Here is a 26,595-nt window from a genome sequence, read left to right on the forward strand (position 1 = left end):
ATTGTTTGGTAATTGATAAATTGGTTCAAGTGTGGGTTTATTCTTTGGAAAGAGAAGGTGCATTAGATTTATATTTTTGTAAAACAACACACAGACTGTTTCAATATAATCGCTTTGTGTTCGGCTATAGCACCTGCCGTTTGTCATGGACAATGGATTAGCTTATAGCATGAATTTGTGGAGTCCAATATTTATTAGATGACATGCCCATAAGAGAAAATACAATAAAATAGCATGAAATAATTTTAGACAGTGACTTAAATGGTTTCACCTTAATAGGTTTAAAGAAAACGGTTAAAAATTGCTCCTTTATGTATATTGTTGTATATGAAATAGCTGTCTCTGCTAATTGAAAAACCAACCCAATCAAATAACCCAACCCTGATGGTAGAGCAGACCTCATTAGCTTATCTCCCTATGTATGCACAAAATTACTCTTATCTCTCTATATAAAATGAGATCAATAGTCAGATAGAACAATGGAAAATGGACATTTTAGTATCTCTTTGTCTCGCACTGGGAGTGTGAATCTTTTTTATAGACATTCTCGTAAGCATTACTTTTCTATATCCAGTACTTAAAGGACACTGAACCCAATTTTTTTTTTCTTTCATGATCAAAGATAGAGGCATGCAATTTTAAGGCAACTTTTCAATTTACTCCTATTATCAAATTTTCTTCATTCTCTTGGTATCTTTATTTGGAAAGCAAGAATATGTAAATTTTAGATGCCGGCCCATTTTTGGTGAACAACCTGGGTTGTTCTTGCTAATTGGTGGATTAATTTAACCGACCAATAAACCAAGTACTGTCCAGGGTTCCTGAACCAAAACTAGCTTAGATTCCTTCTTTTTCAAATAAAGATAGCTAGAGAACGAAGAGAACTATTGATAATAGGAGTAAATTAGAAAGTTGCTTAAAATTGCATGCTCTATCTGAATCACGACAGAAAAAATTTGGGTTCAGTGTCCTTTAAAGTATTGAGACTTTCCAGTACATATTGGTATACAATAGGGAGTGCATCCGATACAGATTACTAGTATCGGTTATCGGTACCGATACCAAGTATTTGCATGAGTACTTGTACTCGTGAAAATGCACCGATACTTAAACCGACACCTCCACTTCCTACCCATATGCTATCTTGTGACGTTTTTTCAAACTGCATGTTCCCATTTCATTTTAAGCTGAAGTGGAGACTAAACTAAAAATTGTTTACTACTGTTCTGCCAATACAAATTGCTGTTATTTGTATTATTGTAGGAGAGATCACTGTACCCCGTTCAGACAAACCCCTGAAGTACTGGTCAGTTAATAAACTGAGATTTCCAGCTCTGGCTAAAATGGTCCAAAAATATCTTTCTGCCCCATGCAGTAGTGTGGAAAGTGAGACTGTTCAACTTAGAGTCAAACCTCCTTACTGATAGCAAAAACAGACTTATAGCTGAACATGCAGAGAGGCTTCTGTTCTGTTCCTTAAAAAGAACTTGCTGTGATGAGAGCAGGATGTGATGTCACTAGTATGTGGGCGGGGCTTAGGTCCGGTGTCTGTGTCGCAGTTAGTTTAGTACAATCAACCTGTCTGGATGTGTATTGCTATGCTCTGTAATAAAATAGAGTTGTACCATCATTGCTGTGTCCTGCATATGTCCTGCATCTCATGACATGGTGTCAGAAGTTCTGGACTGCGCTTCTGTTCCTGATCGATTGCAATGTCAAAGTTTACCCCACCTGAGCCTTTTGACTTTTCTCAGCCTGCAGCTTGGCCCACATGGCGTCAGCGGTTTCAGCGCTTCAGGATTGCATGCAAACTGAACAAGGAGAGTGGTGAAGTACAAGTTAATTCTCTTTTATACTCCATGGGGAAAGATGTAGAGCCAGTGTTCAATGCTTTTACTTTCCAAGAAGGGGAAGAAGTTAACTTTGATATAGTTATGGATAAACTCAGTGCCCACTTTGTGCCCAAAAGAAATGTGATTCATGAGAGAGCTTGTTTTCACAAACGTAATCAGCGTGTGGGAGAATCTGTGGAGTCATTTGTGCGCAGCCTGTATGAATTAGCTGAATTCTGTGAGTTTGGTGTTGCTAAAGAAGAGCAAATCAGAGACAGAATAGTTATTGGAATTGCAGATGCTGAAGTCTCCCTGAAGCTGCAGTTAGAGCCTGATTTAACGTTAGACGGGGCTATTAGGATGGCCCGCCAGAGTGAACTGGTGAAAAAGCAAAGTGCTGATAAGAGGTCTGAGAGTATTGTGGATGAAGTGCAACAGTCTAGGAAAATTACTAGTGAAAGGCACAGGGTGAGCGGTAGATCTAAAGTACTGGAAAGGCCTAGAAGTGGATGGGCGCAACATGGCCGATGCACACGGTGCTACCGGGCTCATGATCAGAGTGCTATATGCCCGGCCAGAGATAAAAGATGCAGAAAATGTAACAGAATAGGCCATTTTGAAGTGGTGTGTAAAACTGAATACATTAAGGAGATGCAGGTGGACAGTGACCAGGAGGGTCAGGAAGTGTCTTTTGTGGGGTCTGTTGTGGAACGGACAAGCTCAGAGGAAGATTGGAAAGTTACTTTTACTGTAATGGGAGCCAAAGTTGATTTTAGATTGACACAGGAGCAGATATCACTGTAATGTCTTTTGCTGAATTTATGAAACTGCCTCGACAGCCCCAGCTGGCGAAGGTTACTACAAATGTCCATAGTCCTGGTGGCCGATTGATTGTGTGGGGAAATTTCTTGCCAGCTGTGAGTACAAACAGAGGAAGTTCATCATGTGGGTGCATGTGATCCGAGGTCAGTGTGTTAACAGTTTATTGAGCAGAAAAGCAGCCTGTGACTTGGGCCTCGTGGCCAGAGTGAATGAGATCTCTGAAGATATGTTTGGCGAGTTGGGCCTACTGAACTGCAAACCTGTCCGTATAGCACTTAAAAGTGACGCAGTCCCATACAGTATTTCTACTCCTCGTAGAATTCCGTTCCCGCTCATGCCTCAACTGGAGAAAGAGCTCATGCGCATGAAATCTATGGGGGTTATTGAAGAGGTTGTTGAGGCAACTGATTGGTGCGCCCCCATTGTTCCAGTTGCAAAGAAAAACGGAAAGGTGCGCATCTGTGTGGACCTGAAAAGGTTGAATGAGGCAGTGAAGAGGGAGAGATTTGTGCTGCCGACATTGGAAGATATAGCCCCGAAGTTGGCTGGGGCGAAGTTCTTTTCCACATTAGACGCTTCTAGCGGCTTTTGGCAGATCCCCCTGGATCCAAAGTGCCGCAAACTGACTACCTTTATCACACCGGTAGGTCGGTTCTGCTTCTGCAGACTCCCCTTTGGGATATCCTCCGCTCCTGAAATCTTTCAAAGGGAAATGAGTTCTCTCCTGAGTGGCCACGTGGACACAGCGGTCGTCATGGACGACATTCTAGTGTATGGGTCTACAGTGGAGGAGCATGATCAGCGTTTGAGTTGTGTGCTGCAGGCTATCAAAGAGTCTGGGCTGAAGCTGAATAAAGAAAAATGTCATTTTAGGAAAACTGAATTATGCTACTTTGGGCATATCATCAACGGGGATGGCATCAAGCCGGACCCGAGAAAATTCGGGCTATTGAACAGATGAAAAGCCCTTCTGATCTACATGAGCTGAGACAGATATTGGGCCTTGTAAATTACGTGGGCAAGTTTCTTCCGGATTTATCTACAGTTTTACACCCTATCACAGAGTTGCTTAAGAAAGATGTTGCCTGGGTCTGGGGACCCTCACAGGAAAAAGCGTTCCTGCATGCCAAGTCACTGCTGGGGTCTGCCCCAGTGCTGGGTTCTACGACCCTTCAAAAAAGACTGTGGTTAGTGCTGATGCAAGCAGTTATGGGTTGGGGCTGCACTCCTGCAGCTGAATGACAACAAACTACAGCCATCGCCTACTGTTCCCGCACACTGACGGCTGCGGAGTCAAAATACGCTCAAATTGAGAAGAGTGCCTGGCTGCAGTTTGGGCCTGTGAGCGCTTTCAGCGTTATCTAGTGGGTTTGGAGAAATTTAGTCTGGAAACTGACCACAAACTGCTAGTCCCTCTAATCAATTCTTATGACATTGACAAAACACCCTTGAGATGCCAGAGACTTTTAATGAGACTGCTCAGGTTCAATGTTCAGGCAGTGCATGTGCCGGGGAAACAACTGGTTGTGGCAGATACTGAAGAATCCTCCACGGAATCGGATGTGAAAGTGTATGTTGATTCAGTTCTGGCCTCTAAGTCAATTTCTTCAAGGAAACTGGAAGAGATAAAGAAAGAGACATATTTGGACACAGATCTGCAAGAAGTTATAAGGTACATAAAAGATGGCTGGCCCGAGAGCCGGGCAGCCTGGATGTCTTTAAATGCTTACCAGCCAGAGAGGTCGCAGCTCACGGAGCTGGAGGGGTTGGTGCTGTTCCAAGACCGCATTGTAATTCCTGTCAGCATGAGGAAGGAGATGTTAAACAGGATTCATGATGGCCACCTAGGCATTACAAAGTGCAGAGAAAGGGCAGCTACAGCTGTGTGGTGGCCTGGGATCAGCTCCGACATTGCAAATCACGTGTCTAAATGTGTCTTTTGCCGGGAACGCCGGCCTACTCAGAGAAGGGAGTCCTTGATGTCTACTCCGCTGCCTGCAGGGCCGTGGCAGAAAATAGCTGCTGATTTGTGTGAACTGCACGGGAAAAAGTTTCTTGTTGTGATCGACTACTATTCCAGGTATTTGGAAATTGCACCCCTGAATGATATCACAAGTCAGGCCATTATCATTCGCCTGAAGAGCTTGTTCGCCCGCTGGGGCATTCCAATGGAGCTGGTGAGTGATAATGGTATGCAGTTTGCTTCTACAGAGTTCAGTGCTTTCAGCAGGGAATATGATTTTGTACATTCCACATCAAGTCCACATTATCTGCAGGCCAACGGAATGGCTGAAAGGGCAGTTCAAACAACAAATTTAATTCTAAAGCAATCTGAGCCGTACCTAGCCCTCTTGTCATACAGGGCGACGCCCATTCAAGCTACCGGGTTTAGCCCGGCACAGCTGATGCTAGGAGGCCAGATTCGCACCACTTTACCCTCAGTGAGTGTCTTCAAGCCGCCTGGCCCTGTTCCTTGGGACGAAGTCCTTAGGAGGGATGAAGAGGCCAAAAAGGGTTATCGTTTCTTCTACGACAGGAGACATTCTGTCAGGCCTTTACAGGAACTGAAAGCGGGCCAAAGTGTCAGAATTAAACTGGATGATGAGAAGAAATAACTACACATACTCAACTCATAGAGATGTATTTAATATTTAGTTGATAAGAAGGGGAACGTATAAATACAATTTTCAGTTATAAGTAGTGCCATTGTTTCCTTCTCTGCTAAGAATACTTGTCATATCTAGTTAATACTAGATTTCCACAATAGAGCACACTATACTCTCCCCGATTCTTTTCGGTAGAGAGTAAAAAAATACAAAATCTACATCATGACCACATTAGATCAAGATATGGCTGCTAGACAGCAAAAAAGGATGAAAGACTTAAACGCAGTATTTAATACATCTACAGGTGTCTGCAATGAAACACCTGATATGAACAATACACTAAGAGAACTACACAAAACATTATATAAGCAATCAAAGGTATGGTGGAATCACCATTTTTTTGAACGTTATATTACGAACAACTTAATTCCACGTGGACTACGTGTTCAATTATTTCCGGCCTTCCAATTCAAGGACAAAAATTTAGTTAATGAATGGGAAGAAGCTCTAACAGAGTGCTCACAAAAATTAATGTCAATCCTAGTGAAACATGACAAATCAGAGGTAGCAAGATTCCAAGCTGAGATAGATGAATACAAATCCAAGTTAACAGAATTTGAACATTTGGAAGATTTCCAAAAACTGTATCAACAATACCAAAAAGAATTAGACAAACTGGAGGAAGAAATAACCAAAACAAAAGGTCAAAAACTATATAGGGATAAAACTGACTTTGCCAATCACAAAGTATATAGATGGAGACAAAAAGGTTTCTTTAAAAACAACAAGACATCTAGTAATATTATACAAACTGATGTATCAGACACAGAGGAAGAAACAGATGGAACAACCTCAGATAACAATGAAACCCCTGTTCCCAATCCAATTACAAATATCCTACCACGTGCACACTCTAGTTTTTTAGGTCCCAGTTCAGGGTCAGAAACAGACACACCAGGCGGGGGAGAGGTAAAAACAAGGGCCAAAAGAAAACCCCAGGAACATCACAGAAGGGAAACACGGGGTGCCAAACAGAGAAAGAGAACAGTGAGTCCATTCTCCCATATCAGACTGAACAATTAAATATAATCAATCTCTCTGACCATACTCTAACTGAACATCACTCATCTATTCTAACTAAGGGGCTATCTTTCTGTCCAAACAATAAATTAGATAAATTCTTACTAACAAAAGATATTCAACTATTTGTTAGGAAATTGATGCTAAAAAAGATACATCACATGAGAAATAACCCAGAAAACAATGAGTGGACTAATGATGAATTACAAAGCCTAAAAGACTTAGAAGATCTTTTACAAGAGAGTGATGCTGTACAAACGAATGCCAAATGGCGTGACCTAATTAAAAACAAATCTCAATACATACCAAACATTTCACAATTTCACAATATACAAACCTTCAATCAAATAGTTTGTAATGAAATTAATTCCCTGACTGTGTGTAATACAGGCACTAATATTTCATTATTAGAACAACAAGCACTCAGGGAAATTGAAAGCTGGGATGATGTAGTGATAAAAGGTTCTGATAAGGGTGGGAATATTGTTATTTGGCCGGTGGAACAATACCTAAATGAGGCCAATAAACAACTTAATGATGTAAACTGTTACAAAAAATTAATATTTAATCCATCTGCATCTTTCAAAAAACAATATGACACCATAATCGAAATGGCAAAAAACAATTGTATTATCAACAACAAAGAATATAAATTTTTACAAGTCAAAAACCCAAGAATCTCCACACTATATTTAATCCCTAAAATACATAAAAATATTACAAACCCTCCAGGTCGTCCCATTGTTTCCGGCAATGGGTGCTTAACAGAAAAAGCGAGCACATATGTTGATAAGAGATTGAGATGCTTTGTAGAAGAGCTACCCTCTTACGTTAGAGATACCACAGAGGTACTTCAACGTCTAGCAGATATTCAGGTAGCTACAGGAACATGGCTAATCACTGCTGACGTGGAATCTCTCTACACAAGCATAAAACATGACTTTGGTATTAATGCAGTAAAACACTTTCTTGACTTGGATTCTTCAGAATCTCATGAACACAATTCATTTATTTTGGAACTACTAAAATTTATATTATACCATAATTTTTTCGTATTCAATGACCGTTACTATTTACAAACACGAGGTACTGCAATGGGCACTGCATGTGCACCAACGTATGCCAATTTATTCTTGGGGTGGTGGGAGAAGGAAATCGTCTTCTCTGACAATAATGCTACATACATGGAACAAATACCCCTATGGATACGCTACATCGACGATATCCTATTTATATGGGAAGGATCAAAAACTGATCTAGACAAATTCCTTGAGATACTTAACAATAATAACATCAATGTTAAGTTAACATATGAATGTAGCCAATCCGAGGTAAATTTTCTTGATCTAAAAATAATAAAAGACGAAAATGGTAACATTACAACAGACCTCTTTCGCAAACAAACCGCCACCAATTCAATCCTACATCACAGCAGTGCCCATACAAGAAGTACTTTAAGATCCTTACCAACAGGAGAGTTTCTCAGAATACGTAGAAACTGCTCATCTGAGTCTATCTTCAAAATAAGAGCAAAAGAATTGGAAACGAGATTGAAAGCAAGAGGGTATAGTAATAGGAGCCTGAAAAAGCTAAATACAGAGCCCTCCACACTCCAAGACAAGATCTTTTGTTCCCCAAACCGAAAAGAACAGATGACCAAACACGACTAATAACAACCTTTAACTCTCAAATCAAGGATGTAACACATATCATTCAAAAATCATGGCACATCCTCAAAAATGATCCTGATTTAAATGAAAGCCTAGGGGATAGAATCTCGATTTGCTACCGAAGATCTAGGAATTTAAAAGACAGATTAGTACAAAGTCACTTTGTTAAGAGGAAAACAAAAACTACATACCCTGGTAACTATCCATGCCGGAATTGTACATATTGTCCAAATACCTTTCAAATCAATAAAATTCAGGACAGATTCGGAAAGACACATCTTATTAAAGATTATATCACATGTAACACTACAGGTGTAATATATGTATTACAATGCAGCTGTAAGCTGAATTACGTTGGAATGACCTCACGCCCGCTCAAGAAGAGAGTGGGGGAACACATGTGTAATATAAGAAATGCAGAATCTGATCTAAAGAAAGGTAAAAAAATCACACAAATTGCCAAACATTTTTTGATAAAACATAGTTCAAATACTGACGTTTTGTCTTTCTTTGGCTTAGAAAAAGTATCATTGGGCATCAGAGGCGGAGACCTGGAGGATGCATTATTACAAACAGAATGCAAATGGATTTATTTGCTAAATTCTGTAAATCCACATGGATTGAATGAGAACAACAATTATTATGTCTTTTTACCTAAATGAATAACAAATCAACATACTGAAATTTGTTCTTTATTATATGTATAAATATATGATATCTAATATACTCATATAATTACTTAAATATGATTCTTGGAATCTTATGATAATTCTCATATACAAAAACACTAAGTTAACATAGGCATATGGTAATAACAAATAATGAATAAAAACCCAGTATACAAGAATATACTCATGGGTTATGTTTTAAATGATGGTCATAACGTCTGAATGCATATGAATCACATTTGATCTTAAGAACCATATGTAAAGATTTCATATAATAAATTATAATCAGAATATTATATGTCTTCCGTAATGTTCATAGCTATTATTAAAATCCCTAACCCTATTATATAGTTACAATCACTATTCACAAATCACTATTATTGTAGAACACCAGTCTAAAATCAAAATATCGCACATATGTCACAATGTATTAATTTGCACTTTTATTGCAATTTTCAAATATAAGGTCATTATAGATTTCACAGACACGATACATAGTTCATATTTTCAAAGTATCACACATAAGCAGCACATTTCTTTCAAATGTCCATCACCTCACTTTTATTAATAAGAGTACGAATCTGTAGGTACTTAGCAAATCATTTTTATGTCACCAACTCACTTTATATTTTATTCATATTTAATAAATGGAAGCATATATCACATTACATCAAGATATAATGTTGAACAATAAATATACACTTAGACCATCAAATTATAAGTCCAAAACCTTAGAATAAAAAGTTCATTTCAAGTTTAATCAAAAGTCTGAAAACCTAAGATAAAATAATTTTATCATAAAGAAAATCGTGATGATATATATTACTTTTGTGCAAACGTATAGATCGATGCCTGTTTTTCTTTAGAAAAAATTGCCATCACAAAAATCCAAATATTTAACAAATACTTTAAATCATATTTAGAAACTGCTATTTAAATTTTGCAACTGTCATAACAAAAGGAGGGCAACATGAGGATCCAATCAGAGAATTATCCCCATTGATTGACAGTTTCTAAAACTATTGGTCATAACAGCAATCAGAAACAGAAATCGTTCACGAGTAAACATACAAGCACATGATTGATAAGATCGATAGCCAATGGAAGTCGATCTGTGACAGCCAATAGCGTAATATCCAAACTAAGTAACCGGGCTATAAGTGACGTATTGACGCAGGAAAATCAGTATCTGATGAATGACAATGCTTACAACCAATAGCGGACTGAATATGTAAGTCTTTACTGAACGGATGATTGGCAATCTGTTAGACCAATAAAAACGCAATAACCAAAAGTTATTGACAAGCATTTTAACCAATCAAATCGATGAGATTTCCAAATGGAGAAAAATAACGATATTAAATGACCAAATAAGTATATTAAAATCACAAGCGCTTATGTGAAATACAAAATATAAGCAATTCGCTCAACACATTTATAATACAAATTACTTTAAACACATGAATTTTGTTAAAATCATTACGGTAAAATAGACCAATCAAAACTCACCAACAATACACACCCACCAGCGTAGCCAATAGATGATGCCCAAAAAAGCAAGCCCCTTACTGACAGCCAATCCAATCACAGATAAGGGTATTTAAACCATGTGAGGACAGAGTGAGACTGCCCTTTGATACAGCCACTACGGCGAAACGCGTCAGTGGCAATCCCCCCTTCCCCTCTTGTTGTTTTTTTAAATAATTGGTTCACTACCGTATTATCCAGATGACTAGTTTAATTTGAAATTATAACTACCTAGGCGGTGAAACTTTTCTGTATGACAGCTACGTTACTATAGCAAGAATTACTTCTAATGATGATAGTCACAATAACTTACGGTAATAAATAGGTAATCATTTGGGCTTTTCCCAAATTACTACAAGACTATCATATATTATTTAGTTAGTTTTGCCAGACTACTGAATCATAATTAAAGGTACTAATAAGGTAATAGGCCAGGCCTTTCCTGACCACTAGAGGGTATTATACCATTCTCCACCACATCGGTACTAACAAGGTAATCTGTCAGGCCTTTCCTGACTACTGACTGTTATACAAATATTGAGCCAGACATTTAGGGTATTAAGAAGGTAATCAGTCAGGTTTTTCCTGACTTTAGGATTAGATTCTCCGCTCATCCATATTAGGTAAACAGATAAACCGTTTTGACTAACAGAGAATCAAATATATTTCTTTACTACCCTACAATTTATTGTAAACTAGTCATTATCCAGATGACTAGTTTAATTTGAAATTATAACTACCTAGGCGGTGAAACATTGCTGTATGACAGCTACGTTACTATAGCAAGAATTACTTCTAATGATGATAGTCACAATAACTTACGGTAATAAATAGGTAATTATTTGGGCTTTTCCCAAATTACTACAAGACTATCATATATTATTTAGTCAGTTTTGCCAGACTACTGAATCATAATTAAAGGTACTAATAAGGTAATAGGCCAGGCCTTTCCTGACCACTAGAGGATATTATACCATTCTCCACCACATCGGTACTAACAAGGTAATCTGTCAGGCCTTTCCTGACCACTGACTGTTATACAAATATTGAGCCAGACATTTAGGGTATTAAGAAGGTAATCAGTCAGGCTTTTCCTGACTTTAGGATTAGATTCTCCGCTCATCCATATTAGGTTAACAGATAAACCGTTTTGACTAACAGAGAATCAAATATATTTCTTTACTACCCTACAATTTATTGGATAGTATATAATTCTCAAAAATACCAACATATGTAAAATATTTTATATCTGGGGTCATAGTGATCTATATATACTTAATTGATAGAAATAACAACACAAATCTATTTCTACTTTAGATCAAATATTCCCATGTCCCCATATAAAAGGTGAGAAAATCCAATAGCTCAGCAGATTTTTTCAGTTCCACCCTCCTAGGTAATCATAACTAGCCATCTCCATATTATAATCAACACGAATATTTATTTGGACGTGTTGTTTCTATAGCCACTATCTTATGGCTATACGGTGGACAACCAACCTGAATTTTTAAGTGTATGTTAACCCAGATTTTAACATGATTTAATAAAGGTTATATTTTATTTTTATTCCGAAATTTACTCTGTATACATTTTTCTTACGTTCCTGAGTGCTATATTTGTACCCCTTTATCAGTTCTTCAGTGATTCCTTGTAAATATATGAATAGGTACAAGCACCTACCCTCAATCATACAAATAACTACACATACTCAACTTATAGAGATGTATTTAATATTTAGTTGAAAAGAAGGGGAACGTATAAATACAATTTTCAGTTATAAGTAGTGCCATTGTTTCCTTCTCTGCTAAGAATACTTGTCATATCTAGTTAATACTAGATTTCCACAATAGAGCACACTATACTCTCCCCGATTCTTTTCGGTAGAGAGTAAAAAAATACAAAATCTACATCATGACCACATTAGATCAAGATATGGCTGCTAGACAGCAAAAAAGGATGAAAGACTTAAACGCAGTATTTAATACATCTACAGGTGTCTGCAATGAAACACCTGATATGAACAATACACTAAGAGAACTACACAAAACATTATATAAGCAATCAAAGGTATGGTGGAATCACCATTTTTTTGAACGTTATATTACGAACAACTTAATTCCACGTGGACTACGTGTTCAATTATTTCCGGCCTTCCAATTCAAGGACAAAAAATTAGTTAATGAATGGGAAGAAGCTCTAACAGAGTGCTCACAAAAATTAATGTCAATCCTAGTGAAACATGACAAATCAGAGGTAGCAAGATTCCAAGCTGAGATAGATGAATACAAATCCAAGTTAACAGAATTTGAACATTTGGAAGATTTCCAAAAACTGTATCAACAATACCAAAAAGAATTAGACAAACTGGAGGAAGAAATAACCAAAACAAAAGGTCAAAAACTATATAGGGATAAAACTGACTTTGCCAATCACAAAGTATATAGATGGAGACAAAAAGGTTTCTTTAAAAACAACAAGACATCTAGTAATATTATACAAACTGATGTATCAGACACAGAGGAAGAAACAGATGGAACAACCTCAGATAACAATGAAACCCCTGTTCCCAATCCAATTACAAATATCCTACCACGTGCACACTCTAGTTTTTTAGGTCCCAGTTCAGGGTCAGAAACAGACACACCAGGCGGGGGAGAGGTAAAAACAAGGGCCAAAAGAAAACCCCAGGAACATCACAGAAGGGAAACACGGGGTGCCAAACAGAGAAAGAGAACAGTGAGTCCATTCTCCCATATCAGACTGAACAATTAAATATAATCAATCTCTCTGACCATACTCTAACTGAACATCACTCATCTATTCTAACTAAGGGGCTATCTTTCTGTCCAAACAATAAATTAGATAAATTCTTACTAACAAAAGATATTCAACTATTTGTTAGGAAATTGATGCTAAAAAAGATACATCACATGAGAAATAACCCAGAAAACAATGAGTGGACTAATGATGAATTACAAAGCCTAAAAGACTTAGAAGATCTTTTACAAGAGAGTGATGCTGTACAAACGAATGCCAAATGGCGTGACCTAATTAAAAACAAATCTCAATACATACCAAACATTTCACAATTTCACAATATACAAACCTTCAATCAAATAGTTTGTAATGAAATTAATTCCCTGACTGTGTGTAATACAGGCACTAATATTTCATTATTAGAACAACAAGCACTCAGGGAAATTGAAAGCTGGGATGATGTAGTGATAAAAGGTTCTGATAAGGGTGGGAATATTGTTATTTGGCCGGTGGAACAATACCTAAATGAGGCCAATAAACAACTTAATGATGTAAACTGTTACAAAAAATTAATATTTAATCCATCTGCATCTTTCAAAAAACAATATGACACCATAATCGAAATGGCAAAAAACAATTGTATTATCAACAACAAAGAATATAAATTTTTACAAGTCAAAAACCCAAGAATCTCCACACTATATTTAATCCCTAAAATACATAAAAATATTACAAACCCTCCAGGTCGTCCCATTGTTTCCGGCAATGGGTGCTTAACAGAAAAAGCGAGCACATATGTTGATAAGAGATTGAGATGCTTTGTAGAAGAGCTACCCTCTTACGTTAGAGATACCACAGAGGTACTTCAACGTCTAGCAGATATTCAGGTAGCTACAGGAACATGGCTAATCACTGCTGACGTGGAATCTCTCTACACAAGCATAAAACATGACTTTGGTATTAATGCAGTAAAACACTTTCTTGACTTGGATTCTTCAGAATCTCATGAACACAATTCATTTATTTTGGAACTACTAAAATTTATATTATACCATAATTTTTTCGTATTCAATGACCGTTACTATTTACAAACACGAGGTACTGCAATGGGCACTGCATGTGCACCAACGTATGCCAATTTATTCTTGGGGTGGTGGGAGAAGGAAATCGTCTTCTCTGACAATAATGCTACATACATGGAACAAATACCCCTATGGATACGCTACATCGACGATATCCTATTTATATGGGAAGGATCAAAAACTGATCTAGACAAATTCCTTGAAATACTTAACAATAATAACATCAATGTTAAGTTAACATATGAATGTAGCCAATCCGAGGTAAATTTTCTTGATCTAAAAATAATAAAAGACGAAAATGGTAACATTACAACAGACCTCTTTCGCAAACAAACCGCCACCAATTCAATCCTACATCACAGCAGTGCCCATACAAGAAGTACTTTAAGATCCTTACCAACAGGAGAGTTTCTCAGAATACGTAGAAACTGCTCATCTGAGTCTATCTTCAAAATAAGAGCAAAAGAATTGGAAACGAGATTGAAAGCAAGAGGGTATAGTAATAGGAGCCTGAAAAAAGCTAAATACAGAGCCCTCCACACTCCAAGACAAGATCTTTTGTTCCCCAAACCGAAAAGAACAGATGACCAAACACGACTAATAACAACCTTTAACTCTCAAATCAAGGATGTAACACATATCATTCAAAAATCATGGCACATCCTCAAAAATGATCCTGATTTAAATGAAAGCCTAGGGGATAGAATCTCGATTTGCTACCGAAGATCTAGGAATTTAAAAGACAGATTAGTACAAAGTCACTTTGTTAAGAGGAAAACAAAAACTACATACCCTGGTAACTATCCATGCCGGAATTGTACATATTGTCCAAATACCATTCAAATCAATAAAATTCAGGACAGATTCGGAAAGACACATCTTATTAAAGATTATATCACATGTAACACTACAGGTGTAATATATGTATTACAATGCAGCTGTAAGCTGAATTACGTTGGAATGACCTCACGGCCGCTCAAGAAGAGAGTGGGGGAACACATGTGTAATATAAGAAATGCAGAATCTGATCTAAAGAAAGGTAAAAAAATCACACAAATTGCCAAACATTTTTTGATAAAACATAGTTCAAATACTGACGTTTTGTCTTTCTTTGGCTTAGAAAAAGTATCATTGGGCATCAGAGGCGGAGACCTGGAGGATGCATTATTACAAACAGAATGCAAATGGATTTATTTGCTAAATTCTGTAAATCCACATGGATTGAATGAGAACAACAATTATTATGTCTTTTTACCTAAATGAATAACAAATCAACATACTGAAATTTGTTCTTTATTATATGTATAAATATATGATATCTAATATACTCATATAATTACTTAAATATGATTCTTGGAATCTTATGATAATTCTCATATACAAAAACACTAAGTTAACATAGGCATATGGTAATAACAAATAATGAATAAAAACCCAGTATACAAGAATATACTCATGGGTTATGTTTTAAATGATGGTCATAACGTCTGAATGCATATGAATCACATTTGATCTTAAGAACCATATGTAAAGATTTCATATAATAAATTATAATCAGAATATTATATGTCTTCCGTAATGTTCATAGCTATTATTAAAATCCCTAACCCTATTATATAGTTACAATCACTATTCACAAATCACTATTATTGTAGAACACCAGTCTAAAATCAAAATATCGCACATATGTCACAATGTATTAATTTGCACTTTTATTGCAATTTTCAAATATAAGGTCATTATAGATTTCACAGACACGATACATAGTTCATATTTTCAAAGTATCACACATAAGCAGCACATTTCTTTCAAATGTCCATCACCTCACTTTTATTAATAAGAGTACGAATCTGTAGGTACTTAGCAAATCATTTTTATGTCACCAACTCACTTTATATTTTATTCATATTTAATAAATGGAAGCATATATCACATTACATCAAGATATAATGTTGAACAATAAATATACACTTAGACCATCAAATTATAAGTCCAAAACCTTAGAATAAAAAGTTCATTTCAAGTTTAATCAAAAGTCTGAAAACCTAAGATAAAATAATTTTATCATAAAGAAAATCGTGATGATATATATTACTTTTGTGCAAACGTATAGATCGATGCCTGTTTTTCTTTAGAAAAAATTGCCATCACAAAAATCCAAATATTTAACAAATACTTTAAATCATATTTAGAAACTGCTATTTAAATTTTGCAACTGTCATAACAAAAGGAGGGCAACATGAGGATCCAATCAGAGAATTATCCCCATTGATTGACAGTTTCTAAAACTATTGGTCATAACAGCAATCAGAAACAGAAATCGTTCACGAGTAAACATACAAGCACATGATTGATAAGATCGATAGCCAATGGAAGTCGATCTGTGACAGCCAATAGCGTAATATCCAAACTAAGTAACCGGGCTATAAGTGACGTATTGACGCAGGAAAATCAGTATCTGATGAATGACAATGCTTACAACCAATAGCGGACTGAATATGTAAGTCTTTACTGAACGGATGATTGGCAATCTGTTAGACCAATAAAAACGCAATAACCAAAAGTTATTGACAAGCATTTTAACCAATCAAATCGATGAGATTTCCAAATGGAGAAAAATAACGATATTAAATGACCAAATAAGTATATTAAAATCACAAGCGCTTATGTGAAATACAAAATATAAGCAATTCGCTCAACACATTTATAATACAAATTACTTTAAACACATGAATTTTGTTAAAATCATTACGGTAAAATAGACCAATCAAAACTCACCAACAATACACACCCACCAGCGTAGCCAATAGATGATGCCCAAAAAAGCAAGCCCCTTACTGACAGCCAATCCAATCACAGATAAGGGTATTTAAACCATGTGAGGACAGAGTGAGACTGCCCTTTGATACAGCCACTACGGCGAAACGCGTCAGTGGCAATCCCCCCTTCCCCTCTTGTTGTTTTTTTAAATAATTGGTTCACTACCGTATTATCCAGATGACTAGTTTAATTTGAAATTATAACTACCTAGGCGGTGAAACTTTTCTGTATGACAGCTACGTTACTATAGCAAGAATTACTTCTAATGATGATAGTCACAATAACTTACGGTAATAAATAGGTAATCATTTGGGCTTTTCCCAAATTACTACAAGACTATCATATATTATTTAGTTAGTTTTGCCAGACTACTGAATCATAATTAAAGGTACTAATAAGGTAATAGGCCAGGCCTTTCCTGACCACTAGAGGGTATTATACCATTCTCCACCACATCGGTACTAACAAGGTAATCTGTCAGGCCTTTCCTGACTACTGACTGTTATACAAATATTGAGCCAGACATTTAGGGTATTAAGAAGGTAATCAGTCAGGTTTTTCCTGACTTTAGGATTAGATTCTCCGCTCATCCATATTAGGTAAACAGATAAACCGTTTTGACTAACAGAGAATCAAATATATTTCTTTACTACCCTACAATTTATTGTAAACTAGTCATTATCCAGATGACTAGTTTAATTTGAAATTATAACTACCTAGGCGGTGAAACATTGCTGTATGACAGCTACGTTACTATAGCAAGAATTACTTCTAATGATGATAGTCACAATAACTTACGGTAATAAATAGGTAATTATTTGGGCTTTTCCCAAATTACTACAAGACTATCATATATTATTTAGTCAGTTTTGCCAGACTACTGAATCATAATTAAAGGTACTAATAAGGTAATAGGCCAGGCCTTTCCTGACCACTAGAGGATATTATACCATTCTCCACCACATCGGTACTAACAAGGTAATCTGTCAGGCCTTTCCTGACCACTGACTGTTATACAAATATTGAGCCAGACATTTAGGGTATTAAGAAGGTAATCAGTCAGGCTTTTCCTGACTTTAGGATTAGATTCTCCGCTCATCCATATTAGGTTAACAGATAAACCGTTTTGACTAACAGAGAATCAAATATATTTCTTTACTACCCTACAATTTATTGGATAGTATATAATTCTCAAAAATACCAACATATGTAAAATATTTTATATCTGGGGTCATAGTGATCTATATATACTTAATTGATAGAAATAACAACACAAATCTATTTCTACTTTAGATCAAATATTCCCATGTCCCCATATAAAAGGTGAGAAAATCCAATAGCTCAGCAGATTTTTTCAGTTCCACCCTCCTAGGTAATCATAACTAGCCATCTCCATATTATAATCAACACGAATATTTATTTGGACGTGTTGTTTCTATAGCCACTATCTTATGGCTATACGGTGGACAACCAACCTGAATTTTTAAGTGTATGTTAACCCAGATTTTAACATGATTTAATAAAGGTTATATTTTATTTTTATTCCGAAATTTACTCTGTATACATTTTTCTTACGTTCCTGAGTGCTATATTTGTACCCCTTTATCAGTTCTTCACTGATTCCTTGTAAATATATGAATAGGTACAAGCACCTACCCTCAATCATACAAATAACTACACATACTCAACTTATAGAGATGTATTTAATATTTAGTTGAAAAGAAGGGGAACGTATAAATACAATTTTCAGTTATAAGTAGTGCCATTGTTTCCTTCTCTGCTAAGAAATGGAAGACGCCTGCTACGGTAGTGGGCCGCTCTCCAGAACCAAGGTCTTACACAGTCCTTACAGCGGGAGGGACGGTTACACGCCGTAACCGAAGACATCTTCAGCCTGTACCTGAGAGTCTGGAACCGGATACCTCAGTACCACCGCCGGTGGGATCCCCTGTTCTAAGAGAGGTGCCTTCCCCTCAGCAAGATCACAGCGGGGATATATCTTTGCCTCCAGCAGACTCTTGTTCACCATCTTCTGTATCAGAGGACAGTTCATGCAAAGTTACATCAAGCGGAAGAGTGGTGAAACTTCCGGCCCGATACAGGGACTGACTTTAGCTAGAACAGTGACCGGAAGTATGGGCAGAATAATCCTATGGTCACTGTGGACTAGGGTAGTCTACCCCGATGTCCAAGTCAGGATGTAATTTATTTGTTCATGTTTTCTAATCTATCTGTTTTTATAATGTTCAAAAACAAAAATGTTGTTGTATACCCTGTTGGTGTACCTTGTTATTTATTATATGCAAATGTATGCTTTGCCTTTGAAAAAGGGGAAGATGTGATGAGAGCAGGATGTGATGTCACTAGTATGTGGGCGGGGCTTAGGTCCGGTGTCTGTGTCGCAGTTAGTTTAGTACAATCAACCTGTCTGGATGTGTATTGCTATGCTCTGTAATAAAATAGAGTTGTACCATCATTGCTGTGTCCTGCATATGTCCTGCATCTCATGACACTTGCCACTAACTTTTGAAAAATTATTCTAATTGCTAAATTGCCTTTTTACTGCTAGTTCTCATCTTGCACAATGATGTTCAAAACATACTCTGTGGAACATCCATAGGTTAGCTTATATAATTGCAGGAAGAGTACTCATGGCAAAAATTAAGTTAATTCCAATGAACACTCATCCTGCAATTATAGGACTAGATTTAGATTACATTTGATTGGTAAGCTTTATCAATACTTTGTTCACATTTCCAACTCCATATTCTTTAATGGTCAAATGTAATTTAGCCCATAGTGTTGTTCCCCGTGATTAAACAGTGCACTGTTCTATTTTTTACTGTATTGCACTTTTGGTTGGTTGTGATTTTATATTTGTTATTTGTTGTTATTATTAATATATTTTTTGTAATATTTTTATTTATAAACATGTTCTGTGAACTTTATGACAAATAAAACTGTTTTATTATTTCATAATGTCTTTGAAGTTACAGTCCTTCATAATTATAAAGAAGGAATCTTAAATAATTAGTCTGTATTGTGCTTGGTTATCTGTCACATGACATTTAAAAAAAAAAAAAAGTATCGGTAATTGGTATCGGCGAGTATTTGAAAACAAGTATCGGTACTTGTACTCGGTCTTAAAAAAATGGTATCGGTGCAACCCTAGTATACAACAAAAAGCAGCTATTTCAAATGAAAAAAACAAAGGAAAATGAACGTTTTGCAAACAATTTAGTACACTTCAGCAGGTAAAATGGATCATTGGGAACACATGAAGGAAAAAACAAATTACAGTACACTGTCCCTTTAAGGAGTATGGAATGAAAGTCAATTAGGGAAAAAGTGAATTTATTTAGCTCAAATGAGTATAAAATAAAGTTTGCTCCTTAAATATCTGAACTTTATTTAGAGTTTACAATAAGGCATTTTACCTGGAAAGTTTCCCTCAGATTACTTAGAAGCACCATAGGTGCACTTTGCAAAAACATAAAAAATCCCAATGTTGTTAACCATCTCATCTCTGTATGAGGATCTAAAGCTCTCCACTCTGGTGAGATTATCTAAGAGGTCTTGTCTGTATTGTAGGGTCCTTAAAACTATTTTATAATAGCAAATTTTAGTTTGAGAGCTGTTTATCTAGCTGTGTATGTGAAGCAGGTACACATATATTACAACCTAATGCTAAAAAACCCTCGAAGATTGTGCATGATTTCTCTCCATACCAGCACACCGAGCTTTGATTATCTATTAACCCCTAATCTGCTAGACCCACACAATGCAATAATCCTAATAAAACTATTAATCCCTAAACCGCCAAAACCACACAACGGAATAATACTTATAAAACTATTAACCCCTAATCCACCAACCCCCCACAATGCAAGTACCCTAATTAACCTATTAACCCCTAATCAGCCAAACCCCCACAACGCAAACAACTAATTTAATTACTAAGCCCCCTAACCTATCACCCACTAAATTAACCCCAAATTACATAAAATACTAAATTACAATTAAAATAAAAAATCCTAACAGTACTAATAAACCTAAAATTAAATTAAAATAAATTAATCTAAAATTACCAAAAAGAAAAATCTAAGATTACAGAAAATAATAAACAAAATTATCCAAAATAAAAAAATTAAACCTAATCCTTATGAAAATAAAAAGCCCCCCAAAATAAAAATAAAAAACCCTAATCTAATGCTAAACTACCAATAGCCCTTAAAATGGCTTTTTGTAGGTCAATGTCCTAAATTAAACAGTCCCCCCCAACAGTTAAACCCACCACCCACCAAACCCCTCAAAATAAATAAACCTAACACTAAAAAAACCTAAAATACCCATTGCCCCTAAAGGGGCATTTGTATGGGCATTGCCCTTAAAATGGCATTCAGCTCTTTTACTGCCCTTAAAGGCATTTAGCTCATTTATTATTGCCCATTAAAACCCTAATTCATGTGCGCTAACCTGACATGAGTTATATTAATGTGCGTTATGTATTTATTAAATATAAAATATTTAAAAATATGAATAATTCATGTAAATTAATATTATAGATGTACAAAATTATTCTAAAATGTATATTTTACAGTTTTTTTTATAATAATTCTTAATAATTGTTATTAATATTTTTATCAATGTTTCATATTTAATATTTCAATACCGTGCCTTGAGATAATTCTGCATGTGCGCTAATCTGACACCGGGGTAGACCTTAAGCGTGAAACCCGAAGTGTGTTACTCATATTTTACATTCAAATGTTCTTCACATAATTTTGTTTTTAATTCTTATTATTGAATATATATTTCTATTTAAATCTGATAATGTTAATGTAATATATATATATATATATATATATATATATATATATATATATATACAGTATATATACCTATATATCTAAGGAATATATATATATATATATATATATATAAATACTGTGTATATATATATATATATATATATATATATATATATATATATATATATTTTCCATTGAAGTCTATGGGGAGAAAAAGTTATTGTGGTCGTGATATCCGAAGTCCTGAACGTAGCACATGTTGGGTTTCACTCACACGCAAAGCTTTTACTTTCAAATAGTAATATGCAGGCTAACTGGCCGCACAAAAGATTACTTCTAGCGGCGTTTATGCTTGAGCGGGAGCGCTAAATAACACTCCACTTGTAATCTAGCCCAGTGTGGGTTAATTCAAAAGAGATAAAAGGGAACACATTTTTGTTCAGTCGCTAGAAGCTATTGTTAGGTTTTATGGTAGCTTTTAGGTGTCTCTGTCATAAAGGGTTTGTATGGGCATTGCAATCAGCTGCACATAAAACCAACAGCATAGGATACGTACGCTATTATGTTATAGTGGCTTTCATAGAAAATAAAAGCTGTTGCAATGCTTTAACTGGTTAGCAATAGCAACAAAATGCAATCAAATACACAAGGCAGAAAACTGTACATGCCTTATTCTTGTCAATCAACATCAGATTAGTTTGTAGAATACTATAGCGGTCTAAAACACTGCACAAAATGCTGGCACTGCAATCAGCACATTATACCAGCCCAGTGCACAGTACACAAGAACCCAATTCCAAAAACACAGTAATTGTCCAGTTCCAAGCAAACAATAACATCCAAGTGCCCAACACACTATACCATTACCAGGCACATTACCAGGCACTCTATACCATTGCTCCATGATGATAAGAAATATAAACATAATAATAGTACACAAATTATTTGAACATAAAACCAGGGTGATGCGGTTCAAACACTAGTAACAATATAAAAAAGATGAACATACATATATGTATAAAAAAGGAAAGTTAATATGAATATGATGGATAATTAGTCCATAGATATATCAAAATGTGAAAGAAATGGATAAAAAAAACGATGAAAAAATAATAAAAAATGATAAAAGGGTGGATGAAATGAATCCCAAAATGGTAATGGAAAAATAGTGGGGTCCTGGGAAAAAATGTAAAAATGTGAAATATAAAAAATAAAACAGATGCGCAAAAATGACGTGCAAAAAAACATATATATATATATCTATATATATAAAAAATGGAAAAGTGACATTGGTCAAACAAGATGATTAAAGTGATGAAAAACAATTAAATCCAAGAATCTAATATCATCCAAGTGGTGTGGAAATCAAAGTCAAATAATTTATGAATAGTTCCTCTATATTAGTGATAGTATATTCCAAAAGATATATGTGCAAGTTATGTGTGGTGAAGAACCGAAAATTATCCATGGGTTTCCTCAAATATTAATTTCCTGTTTACCTGTGAATAAAAAACAGTACATAATGCAATACAGCTAAAAGTCAAAGATAAACAATTGAAAAGAAGCTCACCATAAATTGTCAACGCGTTTCGGCCCTGTATATGGGCCTTTTCAAGACTATGTTATGGTATGGTGAGAGTGCTCATATACAGGGCCGAAACGCATTGACAATTTATGGTGAGCTTCTTTTTAATTGTTTATCTTTGACTTTTAGCTGTATTGCATTATGTACTGTTTTTTATTCACAGGTAAACAGGAAATGAATATTTGAGGAAACCCTTGGATAATTTTTGGTTCTTCACCACACATAACTTGCACATATATATTTTGGAATATACTATCACTAATATAGAGGAACTATTCATAAATTATTTGACTTTGATTTCCACACCACTTGGATGATATTAGACTCTTGGATTTTATTGTTTTTCATCACTTTAATCATCTTGTTTGACCAAAGTCACTTTTCCATATATATATATATATATATATATGTGTTTTTTTGCACATCATTTTTGCGCATCTGTTTTATTTTTTATATTTCACATTTTTACATTTTTTCACAGGACCCCACTCTTTTTCCATCACCATTTTGGGATTCATTTCATCTACCCTTTTATCCATTTTTTCATCGTTTTTTTCATCCATTTCTTTCACATTTTGATATATCTATGGACTAATTATCGATCATATTCATATTAACTTTCCTTTTTTATACATATATGTATGTTCATCTTTTTTATATTGTTACTAGTGTTTGAACCGCATCACCCTGGTTTTATGTTCAAATCATTTGTGTACTATTATTATGTTTATATTTCTTATCATCATGGATCCATGAATTTTAGCATTGTATGTTTTATCAATATTACATCGCTAAGATTTACTTTTATTAACTATTTTATTTTTTATTAATTATTGTATAATTATTGTCTATTAAATACACTATCTCTGCCTATTTTGGCGCTTCTTAGCGTTTATTAATTATATTATTCCCCTTTAGGGTCAGCTAAGGACCCTTTGCTTTTAGGAGCTGCAGATAGCTATTTTGGTCTAGCGCTGATAGACATCTCTCTACTCTATACCATTGCCCAACACACTATACTATTATCAGGCGCACTATATATCATTATCAGGCGCACTATATATCATTATCAGGAGCCCTATACCATTACCAGGCACACTATACCATTGCCAGGCACACTATAGCATTACCAGGCACACTATACCATTATCAGATGCACTATATCATTACCAGGCACATTATACCATTACCAGGCACACTATACCATTTCCAGGCACACTACACCATTACCAGGCACACTATACCATTGGCCAACACACAATACCATTATCAGGCGCACTATATACCATTATCAGACGCACTATACTATTACCAGGCACACTATACCATTACCAGGCACACTATACCATTATCAGATGAACTATACCATTACCAGGCACACTATGCCATTACCAGGCACACTATACCATTAACAGGCACACTTTACCATTACCAGGCACACTATACCATTACCAGGCACACTATGCCACCAGATACACTATACCAATACCAGGCACACTATACCATTACCAGGCACACATTACCATTACCAGGCACACCAAACCATTACCAGGCACACTATGACAGTGGCTAGCCAATATTGCCAGCCTATTACCCAGCACACAATGCATGTAGCAAAGGAAAAATCGGAGCACCGAGTCCAGCAAGGTTAAAAAACAGTTTTATTAAAGAACATACATGATTACAGGGTCCAGTGACCCCCAGGGTTAAAACTGGGTAAGTATTAGGGAAATAAAATACTGACTGACATGTTTCGGCTCACATGCCGTACTCCAAGCCATATGTAAATCATTTTACATTACAATCAGTTAAAAAACCTTCCCTACATTCTCATTGGCCTGTAGGTACACACCTACATTTCATATGCCAACCAGTTCTCCAATAGTGTCTGTGGTTCCCATTGGACCAATGGATCACACCTACCCTTCTCTGGACCAATCAGACATTGTTGGAGAACAAAACCCAAATAGATTGCGCTTTTGCACTGTGGATTCATAGATAGAACAGTGTGAACTTAGATACAAAAGCATTTTTGCGCGTAGTATCAAGTGATCACTTCATACAGGTAAAAACAGGCTGTGGTACATCAGATATTCTTTAATTTGCCTACCTCTGATCACATCAACTACGATCCTAATTAAGGGACTGCCAAAACGTTACCCCTTCTTTTATTGGTCAGAAAGACCTCAATAATTAAATTTAATTGGCTTCTCATTATCATGGCAATTGCCAAAGATTCCAGTATAGGTTAAGTGGCAGGATAAGCGCTCATAAGGCATATGTATTCAACCCTGTGTTCAATCACTGGTACTATGTTCAATTTACTGAAAACAATAGGACCATACATTATACTGGTTACTTATTACTTAGTTGCCAGGGACTCATAACTACTCCTGGGGTATATAACCTTAACCCTATAACTATTGTTGCTCTATTACATTTTCTGAGAGCAGTTAGGCAATTGATTATACTAGTTAATTCGGTTTCCAGAAACTCACATCAATAAATAGCAAACTCTAGACTCTTAGCGTGTTGTAAAGAAATGCTGATGGGGATATAATGATATTAAAGAATTACACTACATCAGATTTTAGGTCAAGTACAGGATTACAGTGTTGAAAACACTGCTGTTGTTTAGTGAGAAATGGCCAATGAAATTAAACTTAGTGGCAAATTACCAAAAATTAATTATATCGAATTCGGAATTAACGCCTCCTGGAATTCTAGTCTTTAGTTTGAATATCCAGAAGGCCTCCCTCTCTGCTAATTTCCTGGCCCTGTTCTCACCACTTTTTACAGGAAGAACCCTCTCTATGATATTCCACTTAAAGTGGCTCACATCTTTATTGTGAAAAAGGGAAAAGTGGTTAATCAATGGTGTTGTAAGGGTACCCGCTCTTATGTCGGCCAGGTGCTCCTTTATTCTTACCTGTGCCTCCCTTGTACTGAGGCCCACATACTGGAGGGCACATTGGGTACATGAGATCACATAGACTATGTATGTTGACCGACAATTCAGACACAATTTTATTGAAAATCTGTCGCCTGTTGCTAGGCACTCAAAACTATCTCCTAGTTGAGCTTTAGCGCATGCCACACAGGTGAGATAATTACAATGATACATTCCATTAAAATTTAACCAAGATGATGTATTGTTAGTATTAATTTCCAATCTCATGGGAGCCACCAAATTGCCAACTGTTCTTCCCCTCTTGTATGCAAATCTAATTCCTTTCTTTACCGTATTGAGTAGCCCATCATCGGCTGATAGGAGGGGAAGATGTCTCCTAATTATACTGCATATTTGGGGATATTGTTGGGAATATTCTGTAATA

Source organism: Bombina bombina, chromosome 1, assembly GCF_027579735.1.
Source record: "Bombina bombina isolate aBomBom1 chromosome 1, aBomBom1.pri, whole genome shotgun sequence".
Taxonomy (NCBI): domain Eukaryota; kingdom Metazoa; phylum Chordata; class Amphibia; order Anura; family Bombinatoridae; genus Bombina; species Bombina bombina.